The sequence below is a fragment of the Callorhinchus milii genome, unplaced genomic scaffold (assembly GCF_018977255.1).
Source record: "Callorhinchus milii isolate IMCB2004 unplaced genomic scaffold, IMCB_Cmil_1.0 Scaffold2, whole genome shotgun sequence".
Taxonomy (NCBI): domain Eukaryota; kingdom Metazoa; phylum Chordata; class Chondrichthyes; order Chimaeriformes; family Callorhinchidae; genus Callorhinchus; species Callorhinchus milii.
In genome coordinates this window covers 94482913-94494837 of record NW_024704743.1, presented here as the reverse complement: position 1 = coordinate 94494837, position 11925 = coordinate 94482913, and positions in this window count along the sequence as shown.

Genomic DNA, 11925 nt, shown 5'->3' with positions numbered 1-11925 from the left:
ATTACACTATTGCCTTTGATTTTTCTAATGTTCAATCTGAATTGAAAGTCACCTGAGAATAGGGTCAGATTGGGACTGAGGGTCGGGTGTTTTTAGCTATTGCTTTCCATTGCACATCGCAACAGTACAATTACGAACTCCGGATTATCTCTTTTCTACAAGAAGCCGCCCGCATTGTGCATTTTATTTTGCAGCCCTTCATCATAATCCAAGCGAAATGACAACATTTTAAATGAGTTCTCTCTCACGATGACATTAACTGTACGAATGCCCGTTAACATCGCCCTTGCAATAGTCAGCCCATTGCCCGCAATCCCGAATAACACATTTCACAGCCGACTGGAGACAGCTGTCCATAAATCACGTCTGCACATCTCCTGCAGCTTCCGCCATCTGCAGTGGATGGTCGAATACCGTGTGTGCTCCCAAAAGTGTGGCAGGGATTACATCACTGAAAATTCATTGGGTGATTCACCGGTGATGCTGGCAATTGAATGTTATGCCTACGCATGCCACTTGCAGTCAGTGCATCACTCCCACACCGTCTCCCTCAACACTGCAAGCAAACCCCTCCCTGAGATGCTGCTTTTTCTTTTGAACCGCAGAGCACTGTTTGACTTTCAAGCTGATGTTGCAGGAATCGTGTTCAGTCGGTCACGTTTTGTGACCGGTTCTTTTTGCAAATGCAGCTTAAAGTCTACTGAAGTTTCCTCCTCCCACCGCCACTGCTATGAAAATTTCCAGGCGAGATATCAGGCTACATCACCGCTTCTTTTCAATTTATGTCGCAGAACTGTTTTAATCTTTTGGGTACCATAATACTACATATAGTCTGGTAAGGCTGTAGTACATTTATTTAGGAAGAGGGATCAGACAATCAGTTCGAGTGTGCAGTCGAATGATCGCTTTTCAACATTTCAGGTGTAATTAGATAATTTCTTGGATTTTCAATGACATATAAAATGGTTAACTAAGTCAACCTTCCTTCAGTGTGAATTCACGAGAGATATGTATGCGCATCACACCCAACTCTAACTGCTTCCACCCTCGACTCCAGGACCACTGCTGTCCTGACAGAATGTCTGTCAGACATCAAGTCCTGGATGAGAGCTAACTTTCTACAGTTGAACGTCAACAAGACCGAGGCCCTCCTGCTTGGCTCCCGTCAGCGGCTCCTCACCCCAGGCACTGACAGCATCCCCATCCATGGTTGCACACTCCACCTCACTGAGCCAGTCCGGAACCTTGGGGTCTTGTTTGACCCTCAACGATCCTTTCTACTTCACATCTGCGCCATGACCCGCTCTGCCTTCCCCCACCTCCGCAACATCACCTGGATCCACCACTGCTTTAACCCTCGTAAACCCTCATAAACGCATTTATTACATCTAGGTTTGACTATGCCAACTCCCTGCTTGTTGGCCTTCCCAGGTCCTCCCTCCATAGGCTGCAGATCATCCAGAACTCTGCAGCTCGTGTCCTCCATGACCCATCACCCCACCCTCACCCGGCTCCACTGGCTCCCCATCCCCCAGAGGATAAAGTTCAAAATCCTCATCCTTGCCTTCAAGGCCCTTCATGGTCTTGCTCCTTCCTACCTCTGACTTTCTGACCCCATATCAACCTGTCCGCTCCCTCCATGGAACAGGCTCTGGTCTGCTCCACCATCAGCAGTTGGGCTTCATCTCTCTGCCGCCACCCTACGGAACTCCATCCCACATTCCCTTGCCTTGCTCCCTCCCTTACTTCCTTCAAGGCGCGTCTCAAAACCCTCCTCTTTGACTGAGCCTTTGGTCAGCCTCCCTGCCCTCCACCCTCCCTGATCCTATCCCCCAGCTCAAGTCCAAATCCCTGACTGTTCAGCGCATTGGGACATCCTCCTGAGGTGAAAAGTGTTTTACAAATGTAATTTTTTATGGTGTATTATCAGTAAAACACAGGTACTAAAATTAACGTCTTACTCAAACACAATAGTGACGTTAGCTGGCAACGAGAACTTTTAAATTTATATTCTTGTATTAACAGTTCCAAAAACTTAGGGTGTTAGAAATTTTAAACTACTTTCCTGGCAAGTTACTCATACATTTGTTGGATCACTATTGTTCCATATGATTTTCCTATCCCCATCTCAAGGTGTTTTACTCTGTTTTTTCCCCTCCTACTGATGTATGATTCCATGCCCAAGTGTCTTCTTCATTTGATAGCCTTGACCAAGTGTCATTCAACTTGTGGATGGGGGTGGTGGGGAAGGGAATTTGCAGCTGAGCTTGATTTATTCTCACCTGGCTTTCCCATGCACTCACCTCCTGCAATGGTATAATTCCTCGGAGCCAGAATCCTGGCGGGTTTTGCCTTCTCTAGCTTGGGGCATTGCAACCAATTGTACCACTCCACTCCTGACTGAAATAAGTCAACTCAGAGCAGTCATGGGGTGGAATTTGGCACCTTCCCCTGTTAAAGGGGTCTGTTAAGACCAACTTAAAGCTATCCATAAGACTGTGTTCAATGACTTTATTTGTTTAAAATATTCCCTATTAACTGCTGGAGCCTTGTCTTCAGCAGTACAGTACAGGGCTCTGGCTCGGGTGTTCATTGAATGAACTCGCTGATTTATTGGGGGAGGTGATCCATCATTTTTAATTTAAATCCAACTAATGGGATTTTCAAAGTGGCAGACAAACCAACTTGGGAAATCCACTGCACAGAAAGAAGTGGGATGTATTTTAGAACCCTCCACATTCATAATGGTCCACTTAAAGTACAGTAGATAATTAACTTAAGATTTTATCACCAGATCATGCTTTGCACTACCCTTCGTAGCTATAGATTTCTCAATCTTAAACCATTGAATATGGAATTCCTTAAAGGGGAGTGGAACCAAATAACCATCCTATTTATGAATTAGATAAATATCCTATTCAATGGCTTATTACTGTATTTTTTGTATGTTTTTCACCTTATTGTGTTTAAGATGGTCTGGTTAGCTCTCAAGGTTTTCCTGTATTCTTAGGTTTTGAATGATGTCATGAACAGCTTGAGCTTTGTTCTTGTGGTTAATGACATTACCTGAACCTCTTAATTTTGCTCCACAGACTTATTACAAGCTGATTTATATAGAAGATGCAGCAAGTGTGCTCGGGTATTTTTTCCCTCATATTACCTTTTTTTCCTCCCCTCCCTTCTGCTTGATTCTATAATGGCAAGGTAGTTGGCTGATATCAAAGCCAAAAAGGACGTTTTCATGATTATTTACAAGTCTTGACAGTGGATGTCAACAGGCTGTTCAACCAACGACGACGATTCATTCTTGTTCAGTGAGTACTTTTTGGGGAATAAAGAATTCCAGAAGAGACCCCCCCCACCCACCACACCACCCCCCACCCTTTGTCAAGACACTAACTGAGCCAAACTTATGTTGATTCTATTTAAAAGTATGAAACTTGGCATGTGCAAACATTTGTTTGCCTGCAAAATACACTGTCACAATACTTTACAGTAAATCCTTTGAAGCGCTTTGGGATGTCTGCCTATCGTGAAAGGCAGTATATCAAATGGATGGATTATTATCTGTTAGGCTGGTGATGACCATATTTTCTGGTTCCTGAGGACTTTTATGGCTATTGGTCAGTGTGACCTGAACAGCAGGTGTCAGTTATTTTTAGTTTGACCAAAATGGCCTTTGGATAATGTGGGATGGGGGTTTTTAAAATGTAAGTTCCTTGGAGTTTGGGAAAATACAATCGAAAAAAAGTTAATTAACTGCATCAGCTTGCCTTTAACAGCAGGATAGCAATGCTGCAAGGTAAGCAGGTCTTTGCTTCTGCTTCTGAAGGCATAGCAGACCCTCCCCAATGGGGCATTTTTTTTCTCTGTGACTCTTGAGTCACAATCTGAAAGGCCCCGTCTGCTATTTTCGTCTTGGCTATGGGCTGGCTGAACTCCAGGCCTGTCAGATACAGGCCGAAATCCAGGCCTGTCAGGCTTGGGTTCGATTCCTGGCAGGGCGAAACGATGACAAGTTTTCTAACTCCACACGACTTTGTTTACCAGCAGTAAGTAGGAACCTGGTTGTTAGTCAATTGGCGGATTGCTTTTCCTGGGTAATAATCCCTTTATATAAAAAAAATGTGGTCACTCAATCCACGATTCTTTGTGGGACACTGCTGTGTGCAATTAGCTGCCATGTTTCGCCTACATAATATATAGTTGATTCACTTTATAGTTTATTTGAGTCTATTCTTTACAGCCACTTTGAGACATCTCGAAGATGTGATAAGGCGCTATATCAAATGCAAGGATTATTATTATGAACTCTAAGCCTGTCAGATACAGGCTGAACTCCAAGCCTGTTCCATATTTAATAATATTGAATATCTTTTATATAACCCTTGAATATCTTTTAACAATTCTTTTGTTTGATATGGGCCTTTATTTTATAGTATATCCTGTTAAGAGTTTTGAAAGATTTAGAGGACTATTGAAAGCACTTGTTCCCAGGATATACTGTAAAGTGTTACGACTGCATTTTGTAGGGGAACACAGAAGGCTGTGTGGACTAGGTGATGGCCTTTTAAAGTCTACTGAATTCCCTCCAATACACTTAGAGCTTCTGTAGTTCACTGCTACTTTTGCCAAGATGGTCGTCCCATTTTTGTGGATTAGTCCCAGTGGGAATTCTCTACTCCATGTTGTTTTCACATTCCTTATGTGGCATTTGGTTTGTTATGACTTCTCCTAGTCAGCATGCCTTAGGGATGGTAAGAAAGATTTGGATCATCATCACTAACTAAGTGCTAAGCTTTTTGCCCCAGAATGGAATGGAATAGTATCGTTTATGTCATTTGACCTGGATTCATACATTGACTGGAGTGAGTGATGTTAGGTAGAGTTGTTATTTTAGTTGATTTAGAATCTGTATTTTTTTAAAAATCACAAAGTTTGAATTTAAAAAAAATCACAAAGTTTGAATTTTACACATAATGTTAATGACAAGTTATGCTTAGTTCAGGAATTCAGTAAAAGGTATATTTGAAGGTTTGCGCAATTAACTTAAGATTTCTAACACAGAAAAGAACTGTAGAGAATTAAAACTGAATTTAAGAATTTTCCAAAATTCTGTACAATTTTAAGTCTTAAGGTTAAGAGCAAAGAATTTTGGACAACAAGCATGTACATCTAGATTAAATTTAGCAGCAGATTTATAATTTTGTAAAGTTAACTTCTCTATCAGCCTGTCTGTGGGCCTGAATCAGGTGGTAGCACTCTCACCTCTCAGTCAGAAGGTTGTGGGTTTGAGCCACACATTGAGACTTGGAACTCATAAGGTCTAGGCTGGCAATCCAATGAAGTTCAGGGGTGTGCTGCATTGTTGGAGATATCGTCCTTCAGATGAGACGTTAAAGCAAGATTCTGTCTGTCTGTTCCGGTGGATATTAACGATTCTGTGGTATTATTTGAAATGTAAAAGGGAGTTTCTTCTAATGTCCTGGCCAATGGTCTCCCAGATAAAATTGGTCATTCACTTCATGGTTGTTTGTAGGATATTGTTGTATGCAAATTGGTTGCCTCATTTGCTTACATTACAAAATCCAGTACATCCTGTGAAGTGCTTTGAGACATGCTCCTGGCAGGAAAGGCACTATATCAAAGGTAAGGAGTATTATTATTAAAATTGTTATTATAATTTTTTGGTTCTTCCTTTGCCATGCACCTTCTCCAGAGAAGAGGGGAACGGCAACCTGCTCAAGGGCCTCTATCACTGCTAAAATGAGCAAGATTTATGAAGACCGATGTAACATAGAGAATCATGGATGCAGACATGAATCCCACCAATAAACTATGCTTTCTCAATATGTACTACGTTATTTTTTATATCCCTTCAAAAAAATAATAACAATTTGCTCACTCAATCCCCGACTGTTTGTGGCACACTTCTGTGCACAATTGGCTGCCGTGTTTCGCCCATAAAATATAGGGTCAATTCACTTTACAGTATATTCTGTGAAGCGCTTTGAGAAGTCTCGAAGACGTGATAAGGCTCTAAATCAAATGCAAGGATTATTATTTGGTTATTATTATCATTTATTATTTTTGGAATTCATTACATTCTGTTCCTGATTAGAGAGAAACTTCCAAACTGAACATTCAAAATATTTATATATTAACATGACAGCAAATCTGGCTTGCTCAGTGGAGAAACATCCAAATATACTTATTGGTCCTGGGAAAATTTATTTTTATGGTTAACCCTTTTCCAAGTTTAAATATTTTTGGCAGGCCTTATCTTGTAAAAAAAATTTAAATAGCAGTTTATTAATCCATGCATGTTGTAAATCCCAAGCTTGAGTGACTGCCATTTGCACAGAATATACAGTATTTACTATTGAGGTTATAACAAATCTGCAAGTTAATAGTCTTTTTCAAAGCTTATTTTCCATTGATTATGGCATTAATTAAAGTTATCTTTTGTCTATGAACAAAATACTAAAATAACTTGTGCCCCAGCCGTATTATGATTGATGTAAACCTTTTCAGTTGGCTTCCTCAACTTACTGTAGTCCCATAGTCAACTTGGATCAAACTCTTAGAGTTAACGCAGCTGATCACAGAAGAGGGGACAGATGGGGCTAAAGTTAGCATCAGTGTCCAAAGATAAGAGATGGATACAAAAACTAGTCAAGGGTGTGGACTCCCAATTACTAGTAAGTGTATTACACTAACACATAGAGGGAAAGGGTGCTGAGTGCATGTTTCTTCCTCCAAATCACAGCTCTGCTTTTTGATATGTAGAAGCTCATCTCTCTGAAAGTTTATAATTCTAAATGGAGAGATTGTACAGTTTTGGTGAGATAATATGCTTTGTAATCTCTGATATCCAACTTATCTTCCTTTATCTACAATCTTGTAACCTCCCTTTGACTTTGTGTGTTGATGTCATGAAACAATGTATTGACTATATAAAGGATGCCTGGGCAAACAAGACACAGTATTGGTATACATGGTGTAGTTGGCATTAAATAGATTTGTGGAGTCCTGTAGCTCAGTGGTTAGAGCACTCGCTTTGCAAGCGAGAGACCTGAGTTCAATTCCAGGCAGTCAGGGCGAAACCTTGTGCAAGTTTCCTTACTCCACACGCCTAATAATAATCCCTCCAAAACCAAAAACAATAATAAATTGGTCATTTTCAATCTACGACTGTTTGTGGGACATTGCTGTACGCAATTGGCTGCCGCGTTCGCCCACAAATATACAGTCAATTCACTTTACAGTGTGTTCTGTGAAGCGCTTTGGGACGTCCTCCCGACGTGAAAAGCGCTATATCAAATGCAAGGATTATTATTATTATTATTACATTGAATAACCTAGAATCTACAGAGTCGAAACAAGCCAGACCGTACTGGTGTTTGCAATCGACATTAGATTCCACCTATGATAAGTGGGAGCATATTATTGGTGACAGAGAGGATAGAGGCCTGAAGAACCTCGCATGTGATGGTGTGGGCACGAGAGGCGAAGCTATTAAATGAAACAAAGTGAAGTCACTAGGATAGATAAGACTGAAATCAGCATTGGACAGAATTGTGAAGGTGGAGCAAAGAGGTAAAACAGGAGAGAAGGATGAAATGCTCAACTGTGTCGAAGGCAGCAGAAGGATCAAGAAGAATGAGGAGACAGAGAGAGCCATGATTACACAGTTAGACTGTTGTCAAGAATGATGGTGTCTTATTTCAAAATACCAAAAGTAATCTTAATGGATGTGGATATAAAGGTCCATTCAGTTCTTAGGGCATTACATATTGATTTCAATCAGATGTTGGAATGAGTATAAAATATGTACCAAAATCTATAAATTGGACAACGTTACTGAAATGGATACACCACTGGGTAGAAAAGTTAAGAACACAGTCCCATGTTGAAACCTGTGAAATTATTTACTACATCATTGTCACTGGATGGAACATAATGAGGTAGAGGCAAACAATTGAATTCTGAAGCAGTAATAAAGCTTATGGAGGAATGACAACAACTGAGGTTTTCTCTGTATATTTTTCATTTTGCTTCTCCCTTTTGAAGCTTGTGTTAAGGCGTGGTGCTAGGGCCATGGAAAAACCACTTATTTCAAGTGACTACCTTACCCGAATGGTATTGAATGTGATTGCCGACTAATTGTTCAGCAGAGGGAAAGTGTCACAGATCAGTTTGATAATCGTCTTCACCCACTGGTACTGCCATTCAATAGCGTTAACAATAGAACTCCAAGTAAATTATTGTACTCTTATTCTGTTTGTAGTACCATTTTTCTATTTCATAACAGCCCATGGATCAAACTGGGATGTTCCTGCTTTGTATGACTCAGTGTTAAAATGTTATGCATTTAATGACAGTGCCATTGGGACAGGACAGCTATTTCTAAGTGGAGTTAATTCTCATCTTTTTAAAAAAAAGACTGAATTCAGATGTTGAACTATACACCTGGGTTGATGGCTTGCCTGGGTGTGAGGGTCTACAGGAGTGAGCTGTGTAAGTATATTTTATGTTTGTGAATGAGACTCTGTCTCCTGTTTGTCTTTGTGAACTCTTTCTGATTTTCTCTCCTTCACTTTCCATCTCCAGCCACTTTTCTATCTCTATTCTGTTTACCTGTGGGTGTGTTCTCTCTGTGTGTCTCTCACTCTGCCTTTGTGTCCGTCACTTTGTTTGCCTGTTGTTTCCTATGAGTCTTTCCCTCTCTCGTCTCTCACACAGTCTTACTTGCGCTTTCCCTTCTACTTCACCTTTACTCTTTCACTCAATCATTCACACTCTGTATATCTCCCCTTCCAAGGAGGAAGATGCTCCTTTTTATCCAGTTATGAATATGAAAATCATTCAAATTCTAATCTCAGAAAATTCAAATTATATATTGTGTAGCGGTTTCTACCTTTTTTAGAAGGTTCATCTCCCCTTGTATTGGTGTGCAAGTGAGTTATTTGACTACAGTTGCAGTAATTACTGATCTAAACATGTGTTCCTCCCTCAGTGTAAAATCTTTATTTGGCCCCCATAGATTAATAAACCCTCAAAGACTAATGCCTAACAATACACTGTCCTTTGTAATGTGACGTTAACATGAATTATTATGCAAGGTTGTAGTTTGCTTTTAATATATGGCTCCAAATCGTAAGTTGGGCTAAATGTTCCAAGAAACTTGTGATGATTTTTTTATGTTCATGGAATGTAGAAATGTTTTATGAATTCATAAACTGAAATCTATTTTCATGATTTATTTAGTAATTCAAAAAGATCCACATTGTCTATTTCATAGGCTTCCGTGGTAAGAATGGCTGGGTTAGCCCTTTGCCATCTTTCTCATGTGCTTTGCCTTCCTTGGGTGAAAGGAGAGAGGCAAGTGGGGTCTCCCTGGAGCTAAGATGGCTCCAAGGGGAAATGTTAGGCAATGGGATATCAAAATCGAGGCAATCCTCTGTGGTGGTCTCAGTAGTCTAGTTCCTGAGTCAGGCAGGTCCACAGTAAGCCAGGGCACTGCTGATGACAGCACAGCCAGCCTGGCTCATCGGCAGAACTTGGAAGGGCAGACCAGTGACCAAGGGCAGGGATTCTTCCCACTCAGCTCCTGTTAATCCTACAAGCAAAAACCCTGAAGGATAGGGTTGTTCCAGCTGGACGAGCAGCCAAAGCTTGCCAGAGAGTGCTATCAGTGGCAAGCTGTATGGTTTTAGCTGGGTGAACTCCAGCGGTATCCCAACATTCACTAAGAAGTTCCTAAGCCTTGGGTCTTGTCAACCTGCACCTAATACTGTTCAAAATTAGGTAAGATGGGAGAGAGTGTGTATTATAGTTACAGGCCCAGGAAACTTTCTATGTTTAAGTGACATATATATGTGGAATTCTATCTGATTTGGATACTGTTAAGCATGGTTTCCCCATGCGGCAGACACTCAGCTAACCAACAAAAGATCTCATCTGCTGAAGTTTCAGTTAATATTTTCATATCTATAAATAATTCAAGCCTTCATGAAATAGATATAATAATTTGCAGTGATTTTCTAATGTTGTTGATTTTCTGTAACTACTACAAGTTATAAGTTTTATTGTGTAATAATATGTAGGGGTTGAAATCCTGCTGGTTGGTAAAGTTATTAAGTTTATCCCTTTATAAAGGCACACCATCAAGGTTGGTAACTTTAATAACATTATTATAATGGGATTTCTGTATTGCACTTCTACATTGCCAAAAATGCTATATACAATGCTGAAAGGAATTTTTACCCCATGTCTTTTCAAAGTTGCAAACAATATGTTTAAATATTGAATACTTAGGACTCCTATTTTCGTAAGCCTGTGATTTGCATATAGGTAGTTAGTTTGCGTGTTATTAAACCTAATAGGGAAATGTGAAATGACTTTTTGCCTTAGAGCTGCATTTGTGTAGGAGATGATTTTAACATCTCTTCTGATTCTGACACCGAAGGTGGATGTGCGTGACGCTGAGTATGTGACTGTGTGCGCGGGCGGTGGGGGGTGGGAAAATGGCTCATTTCCAACGATTTATCAGGAAATCCCTTTTCTTTTCTAACAGTTTGATATCTTGTTTTCTGTATTAGTCTTTTTTTAACTTGAGAATTTAATTTAATTTTTTTTAATGTAAACCTAAAATTGTTTAATTGTTTCTTTTTTTATTTTTTCTTTCCCACAAAGTTTAAGAACTGGCGTAACTTACTGAGATTTGAATTATAATTTTTTTCCAAAAAAATGCTTGGGAAACACAGAATGTAGGCTTGCGTCAGTTAAACTACAGTGAGCAACCTCCAATTGCTCAGTGGGTAAGTATTCTGCTGAGGGTGCCATATAGGACTGATACAGCCCAACTTTGCCACCTAACCTGTGCTGTGTTTGTGTACCTCACCTGAAAATGTTACAGAATACTCTCAGGATTACGGACTGGAAAAAGTGCATGTGTGTGATTTCACATCAACTTCCCCACACACATCCACGGCCACCCCCTTGATCTGGTTATCCGAGGAATCTACAGGTTGTTGTCAGCAAGCAATGGTTGATAATCAGAGGAACAAATTAGAGGAAAAAGTAAAGCTAAGAGTCCTGAGTCCTTATAAATAATGTTCAGGCACTTGAGTTGAAGAGGCAATGTCAATGTCAGAGGCAATGTCATTCTCTTGGTTTTTGAAGACTGCAAACCTTTGTGTATGGAATCTGATAAGTAACTGTCCTGGTTTTAATGCCAGCAACCCCCAACCCCCACCCACTTTAGCCCACAAAATACACACTGCCACATCACTTTATAGTATATTCTATCAAGTGCTTTGAGACGTGTCATCAGCATAAGCCGCTATATCAAATGCAAAGATTAGTATTCATTTTAAAATATTCTTTTTTGGCTAAATTATCATTTGTTAAAAAATTCAATTTCAAAAGCTGTACATCGATGCATGTTTCTATTAAAACGTAATATTAATAATCCTTGCATTTGATATTAGCGCCTTATCATGTTGTCTCATAAGTTCAAATCCATGAAGATGCAAAGGGCATAACATTTATGCTTAAAAAGAAACTAAGATTATCTGAACTGAAAATGTGAAATGAGAAAGATAATTGTGGTGGGAGATTTGTAATTGGATACACATTAATAACATAAGTAAATAGTACTATGCTCTGTATAATATCAACATTTCTTTCTCTTTCCCTGCCTCACCTGCAGCCCTTGCTGAGATGTTATCCATCATCCATCTTATTGATATTGAGGACCAGCTGCCAGTTCTTAGCATTGAGTTGCGAATCCCCACAGAACATCTTACAGTTAACATTTTAAATGAAACAGTAATTAATTGATGCATTTCCTAGTGTAATTTCTTAGTGCCACAAGTTGTTAATATTCACATGTAGAGAAACATCCATACTTTTCTAAAG